The sequence below is a fragment of the Mytilus trossulus genome, chromosome 7 (assembly GCF_036588685.1).
Source record: "Mytilus trossulus isolate FHL-02 chromosome 7, PNRI_Mtr1.1.1.hap1, whole genome shotgun sequence".
NCBI classification, from domain to species: Eukaryota; Metazoa; Mollusca; class Bivalvia; order Mytilida; family Mytilidae; genus Mytilus; species Mytilus trossulus.
The window spans coordinates 38677389-38684092 of NC_086379.1; the positions used below are offsets into that span (position 1 = coordinate 38677389).

General features: G+C 31.7%; 1 pseudogene; it reads left to right on the forward strand.

Annotated features, from left to right (window-relative positions):
- The first annotated feature begins 1904 nt into the window (after window positions 1–1904).
- On the forward strand, window positions 1905–3813 carry LOC134727015 (uncharacterized; annotated as a pseudogene).
- The last annotated feature ends 2891 nt before the right edge of the window (window positions 3814–6704 follow it).

A 6704-nucleotide genomic window follows, 5' to 3' on the forward strand; every position in this document is an offset into this window, starting at 1 on the left:
AGCACTTAATACCTGCAAGAAATTGTAATATAAGTATAAAAGTAAGGATACTTGTATCAATTGCGTCAATATTCGGAACTCATTTGCGCCAATTTACATTGCATATCTATTATAAACATTAATGATTAATATATATGTATTCTTATCTTTGTGTTGATGAATATTTAATAAAGATATGCAAAAAGAGAAGAAAGTTGGAGGTTTTAATTTTTAGCCACATGTGTTGATGACACAATGCTTTGTTCCCATCATGCGTGAGGGGTTATTATTTTTAGAAATTATAATGAAATTTTTAATGCATTTTATGGCTTCAATGTTTGTATTTTTGGACAATAACTGAAGTTACAAGCTACTACATACATTAAGATGGGAAGTACCCATACAGTAGATTATAAATTTGTTTTGAAGTTAGTTTTGATTTTTGGTTTAACATCACTTTAAATCACGCAGAAAACAACCGAACATCAATAGGAAAACTGACAATGCCAATATAAAACAATGATATAAGTTATATTAGAATCTGACAAGAAAACATACACCCCACTTTAAATGAAATTGTCTTTCCCTAAAGGATTATAACACATTGATATGTTTATTTAGTGTTTTAGGGGCTAAACAGAAGTGTCATGAAAAAAATCCTTTGTACATATTTTTTTCTTTCTCATTAGCATTTTTCAACAAATATGTTAAACCTTGGAACAGTCAATATATATATGTTTTTGGTTTAACATCAATATATATTATAGGATGATCACTTTTAATAGTACTCACTGACCTTCTATTCAGACTAACCTTAACTTTGGACCAGCTGACCATATAACTACATTGTTTTAACAGTTAGTAAATAGCTGTAAAAAATCATTTAAACATTAGGAATTACTGGTAATAACTGGGCAGTTTCAGGAATTACTTGTATTTACTAAATGCATTAGGAATTACATGTAATTCTGAATTTTGGTAAATACATGTAATTCCGAATTTCACCTATTTACTGTAACATATACACAAAATAGCAAGGAATGTATACGTTGCTGCAAAACTACATGCAAACAGTAATGTTATATTTTATTCAGGTCTCAGACAGGGTATATACTGTGACATTCCCGGCTTAGAGTTTATATCCCCTGAGCTGAAGTTCAGGTCTCAGACAGTATATACCCTGTCTGAGACCTGAATTACACATATATTACGGATTACCCCTGAATCAATGCTATTTTCCAGTGCAGGTATTTGTTGACAAACACATATATATTGAAAACCCATCCTGATATGTTCGGCATACGTGTAGGATTTTGCTGTGAACATAATTTTACCGTGTATGTAATAATTTATAATAAAACTTTTATCATTAAATTTAAGTATTAAAAGTGTAAATTGCGAGATTTTGTATCAAAAATGTATTATTGACTGAAGCACGTCATCATTTTCGCCTCTGTGAGCCTCTGACAGTCTGATTGCTTTTGACTACGTCATATAGTAACCAGTTTTTGATGACGTTTTTGAGGTCCCAATTGGGGATAAAAACGTCGTATATACCCCGGCAGTTTCCTGAATATATACTGACATCTCTGTGTTGTTATCCAATCACAAACCTCGACACATTTGTAATCCGTAATATAAAGTTATATATGTTAACTAACAATAATATCGATACAAGCAATGCACATGTATCTGTACCGAATGGCTAATAATGACTGTTTATATATACAGAAACTATTATTCTTTGTCTTTAATGTTTGCTAATATTATTAATTCGTATATTTTAACTAATTTGATTCGTTTAGGAACAGTCACATATTAAACTATATTTTCGAAGGTAGATAGAAAAACGGCGGATAGCAAATGCATATTGACCGGCAAAAAGCATATTGCACGGTTATTTTTAAAAATCTAATTATAGAAATCTGAAAACCAATATACTTAATGACGTATTCTCAACATCCAATCAAATGCTTTTCTGTATAACTTCCGGTACAATCACAACAACTTGAACAAGCAGACGTTAACGATAAATGGCCACGAAACGAAGATTCGCATCTCTCGAGGATGAAGACAGGGAAAATCTGTTGGAAAACGTTGATTCAAAAAACCCTAAAAGGCAAACAAACACAGCTATTAATGGTTTCCGGGAATATCTAACAGAGAAAAGCCTTCCCCTCGACTTTGAGTCTTACGATGATGCACAGTTGGACGACGTATTATCCAATTTTACATGGAAATTCGCAACAAAAATGGGGAGATGTATAAGAAGACGACATGCAGTCTTATCGCCAAGGCTTGCAACGGCACTTATCTAAAACAAGGGATGTTGACATTCTCAAAGGTGACAATTTCAAAAAGTCCAAAAAAGCATTTCAATGTATGACAAAGGAGCTAAACAGACTTGGTCTGGCAGCTGTGGAGCACTATCCAGCAATTGCTGATGCTGATATTCTCAAAGGTGACAATTTCAAGAAGTCCAAAAAAGCATTTCAATGTATGACAATGTACATGTTTTTCTGTCAAGATTTGGAAAGTCCAAAAATGCTCCAGTACAAGGTAACTATAACATAATGAAAAAGAGATATCTCCCTGATCCTGATCCTCCAATGTACATATCCTAAGGTCATTAATTGACACGACTTGTCTCTCTTGTAGTTGTACTGTATAAATATTCCTCGTACAGTGCACTATTTCTCGCAAGTATTTAAAAAGTTACCTTTTCATTTAAAATTTGTAAAATATTTGTTACAAAAGTATGAACAGGTGAATTTTACATTTGAAATTAATTCAATGGACCGTTAAAATTTAGAATTAATCAAATGGACCTGTAACCGGTAATTTTCTTGTGAATGTTTTATATAACAATTTGAAAATATCAATTAAATTTTGTATCCCATGTATTTTATTAATATTGAAGTACATACAATATTCTTTAATTTCAGGTATTTGTGGACATAATGATTCATTTTGGACGTAGAGGCAGGGAGAACCTGGCAACCTTAACAAGACAGGACTTTGCAGTACAGTCAGATTCAGAGGGTACACTTTATGTTTATAAAACCCATGATGAACTAACCAAAAATCATCAGACAGATAGTGAAAAGTCATCCGATGGTAGGATGTATGAAATCAAAGGTAAAATAAATATTAATGTCAAAATTAATAAGATTATAAGGCGGGCATTATCTGATGACCTCCAAAAGTTTTTTTAAGATTTGTATATATCAGGAAACTATTCTAGTCTTTAAGATAAAGGCTGTCAATAAATCAAGGGGGGACTAATTTGGGTGACCCTTCTCGTCTTAGTTGGGATGGGAAGTTTTGTTTATCCCTCCAATTGAATAAAACAAATTATATTGTAAGTGCAGGTTCACTACTCACCATTTCTCCTATATTTACAAATGTATACAATTATGAAAAAAAAAACTATATTAAAAAAAAAGACATTTTTAAAGATATTTGCACACGAGAATCTGAAGATAATTAATATGGAAAAAAAGATAAAAACAATAACAATTTTTGAAAAAAAAATGTACAATCTTGTCTTTTCTCTCAAGTCCTATATATATATATGTCTTTTCTTACTAATTTTTCTGTTTCAATATATCATATAAAATTGAGAAAGGAAATGGTGAATATGTCAAAGCGACAACCACCCGACCATAGATCAGCCAACATATGCATATCTCATATTTGTTTCTCAATATATTCTTTTCAGGTAGTGACCGATGTCCAGTAAGGTCGTTATAAAATATATACGCCGTCTGAATCCAAAATGTAATAAACTTTTTCAACAGCCAAAGTTAACAGCTAAAGATGGGATACATTATGACAATATTCCCCTTGGACACAACAAACTGGGCATTTATATGAACGAGATAAGCAAGGCAGCCAATCTGTCAAAAGAGTATACTAACCATTCATGCAGGGCTACAACTGTCCACATTTTGGATGAGGCACAAATTCCCAGTAGACACACTGGTCATAAATCAGAGGCATCTTTAAAAACATATAGTGGTAAAACATGTGAAAAAAAAATTGATGTCAGACACATTAAGTGAAAAAAACACTATGCAAAACATCAAAAGTTTCAAAACCAGCCGCTTTGTCTTCAAATATTGATTTTTTTGTGTCTTTCACAAACTAGTGTGACCGTCGAAACTGAGGCGATATCAACTACCTCATTTGGCTCTTTCAATTAACAGCCATTGTCTGACTCCCAAACTCAAAACCTCATGAATGATATCATTCCTGAAATGGCTATGGATGATGGTATGGATGATTTATTGAAATCCCTGGAAGTTCCAAGAGGTATACCAAAACAGTCAAACTCAGTTAATGCTGCTAGTATTAACCAGAAAGCTATACCAGTTCCAGTATTCAATAACTGTTCAAATATAACTGTCAATTACAATTTTATTCAGAAGAATTAATGAAAAAAAGTGTTTCAGAAATTTATTCGTTGTTAAATTGTTTAGTCTACAAAGAACAATAGTTAAATGTTTCAATTGTATTTGAATTGTTGGCATATTATTTATGAAATAACTTTTAAATTTCATGATATTTTTTATGTTGAAATAAATAACCATCACATATTTCGTTCAATATGGCCAAAACAAATATTACATCGTACATCTTAAAAGAATTTTCAAATATTAAGAAAAGAACATAATTGGTAAACAATTCAAAAAATCAATTAATATACTACCATCAAGATAATATGTGTGAATTAATAATATAACAATTGTAGCCTTTGTATGAGGTCGATACAGGATATATCGACCTCATACAAAGGCTATAATTGTATAATATGCTTGGTCTATTTGCCATTTTGTGCTTTATTGTTGCACAATTGTTTGATTGTTTAGTAAATAAGATTATACCACACTTTGGACTGCTGTACCCCTATTTTAGACATACCTAACACCTGATACAATGTAATACGTCTGCTTGTAATGGTCACACAACGTTGACAATATGATGGAATGTGATGAGACTCTCATATAAGTTAGAGATTGAGAAAGCTATACAACCAGGTTCAATCCAACATTTTCAACATAACAAAATGCTTGTTACAAGTCAGGAATATGCCCGTTGTTATCCATTCGATTGATGTGTTTTATTTCTAAATTTTGCAATTTGATCAGTTCATGTTCACAGTTAATGGTGTCATGTGCTGTCGTTAATGCATGTAAGATTCCAAAGATCTTTTAGTGTACATACAATCTAACTCTCATTCATCTTGTAACAGTATTAAAACATTTGACTTTTCTACTCATTACACAAGTATTCCTTATTCCAAACTAAAAGACAAATTGAAAGAGTTGGTATTGCTTTGCTTCATAAAAAAGAAGGGCCAACGAAGATACAAGTATCTTGTCTTAGGGAGGAATAAATCCTACTTTGTAAAGGATCACTCTGATTTAAACAAAAAATTCTCTGAAACTGATATTATCAAGATGCTTAATTTGTTGATTGACAACATATTTGTTACGTTCGGAGGACTTGTTTTTCAACAGACTGTCGGCATTCCAATGGGAACAAATTTTGCCACTCTACTTGCCGACTTATTTCTTTATTATTATGAGGCTGATTGCATGCAGTAACTTCCCTAAGGAAGAAAAATAAGAAGTCAGCAATATCCTTTAACTCTACTTTCCGCTATATAGATGATGTTCTTTCACTAAATAATTCAAAATTTGGTGACTATGTTGGGTTGATTTCAGGTGCTGCTCAATATATTGCACCAGTCGTGTTGCTCATGTTATTACAAAGTTAGTAAATAGTCTTTATACGGTAGGTCATCATATTTAAAGGAACAGGGTTGTAGCTACGAAATAAGGAACGTATCTGATATAATCTGTATAACGGTTATTTGAAAAAGGCCAAACAACTCGTGATGGCGAAATCTCATTTGTCGTAAATATTTGTTTTCAACCGAACCTCATATACAATTTCTTGATATATGTCCTTATCAAATGGCCAAATCAAAAGCTCAAACACATCAAACGAATTGAAAACAACTGTCATATTCCTATTCGGTACTGTCAGTTTCTCTGTATGTTGGTTGCAGTTAAGTGTTTGTGTTGTTCCATTGTTTTCCGCTTTGTATCAGTGTGTCACCTATATTTTATTTCGTTAATTAATTATTAATAACCAATAAACAGTGGTTGATACTTTTGCCTTTATTTATAAACAGAATAACAATTACAGAACCGGCCAAATATGTTCGAATTAACAACGTATTGACAATTATCTGCACATAATGATTAGCAATGAACCTGTATCTGTACAGAATGGCACACAATGGTAATTTATCTACGTATTTCACGCAGCAACAATTATTTGTACAGAATAAAAAAAATGCACCCGTATCTATACATAACGGCAAATAATTAACATTTTTTTCATATATACAGAATAATAAACAATGAACCTGTACCTGTCTAGGTTTACAAATTATTGACAATTATATGCACTGTACATTATGAAGACAATGAACCTGTATCTGTGCACAATGGTAAATAATTGACAACTATCTGTACATAATCACAAGCATTAAAACTGTATTGGCAAATGATTAACTATTATCTTCACATAATAACAAGTAATTAACATGAATCAGTACAGAAAGATTGACAGTTAGCAATTACAAAATACAAGCAATGAACATTTATCTGTACAGAATACACTATACAGATAAACTAACAATAGATATGTAT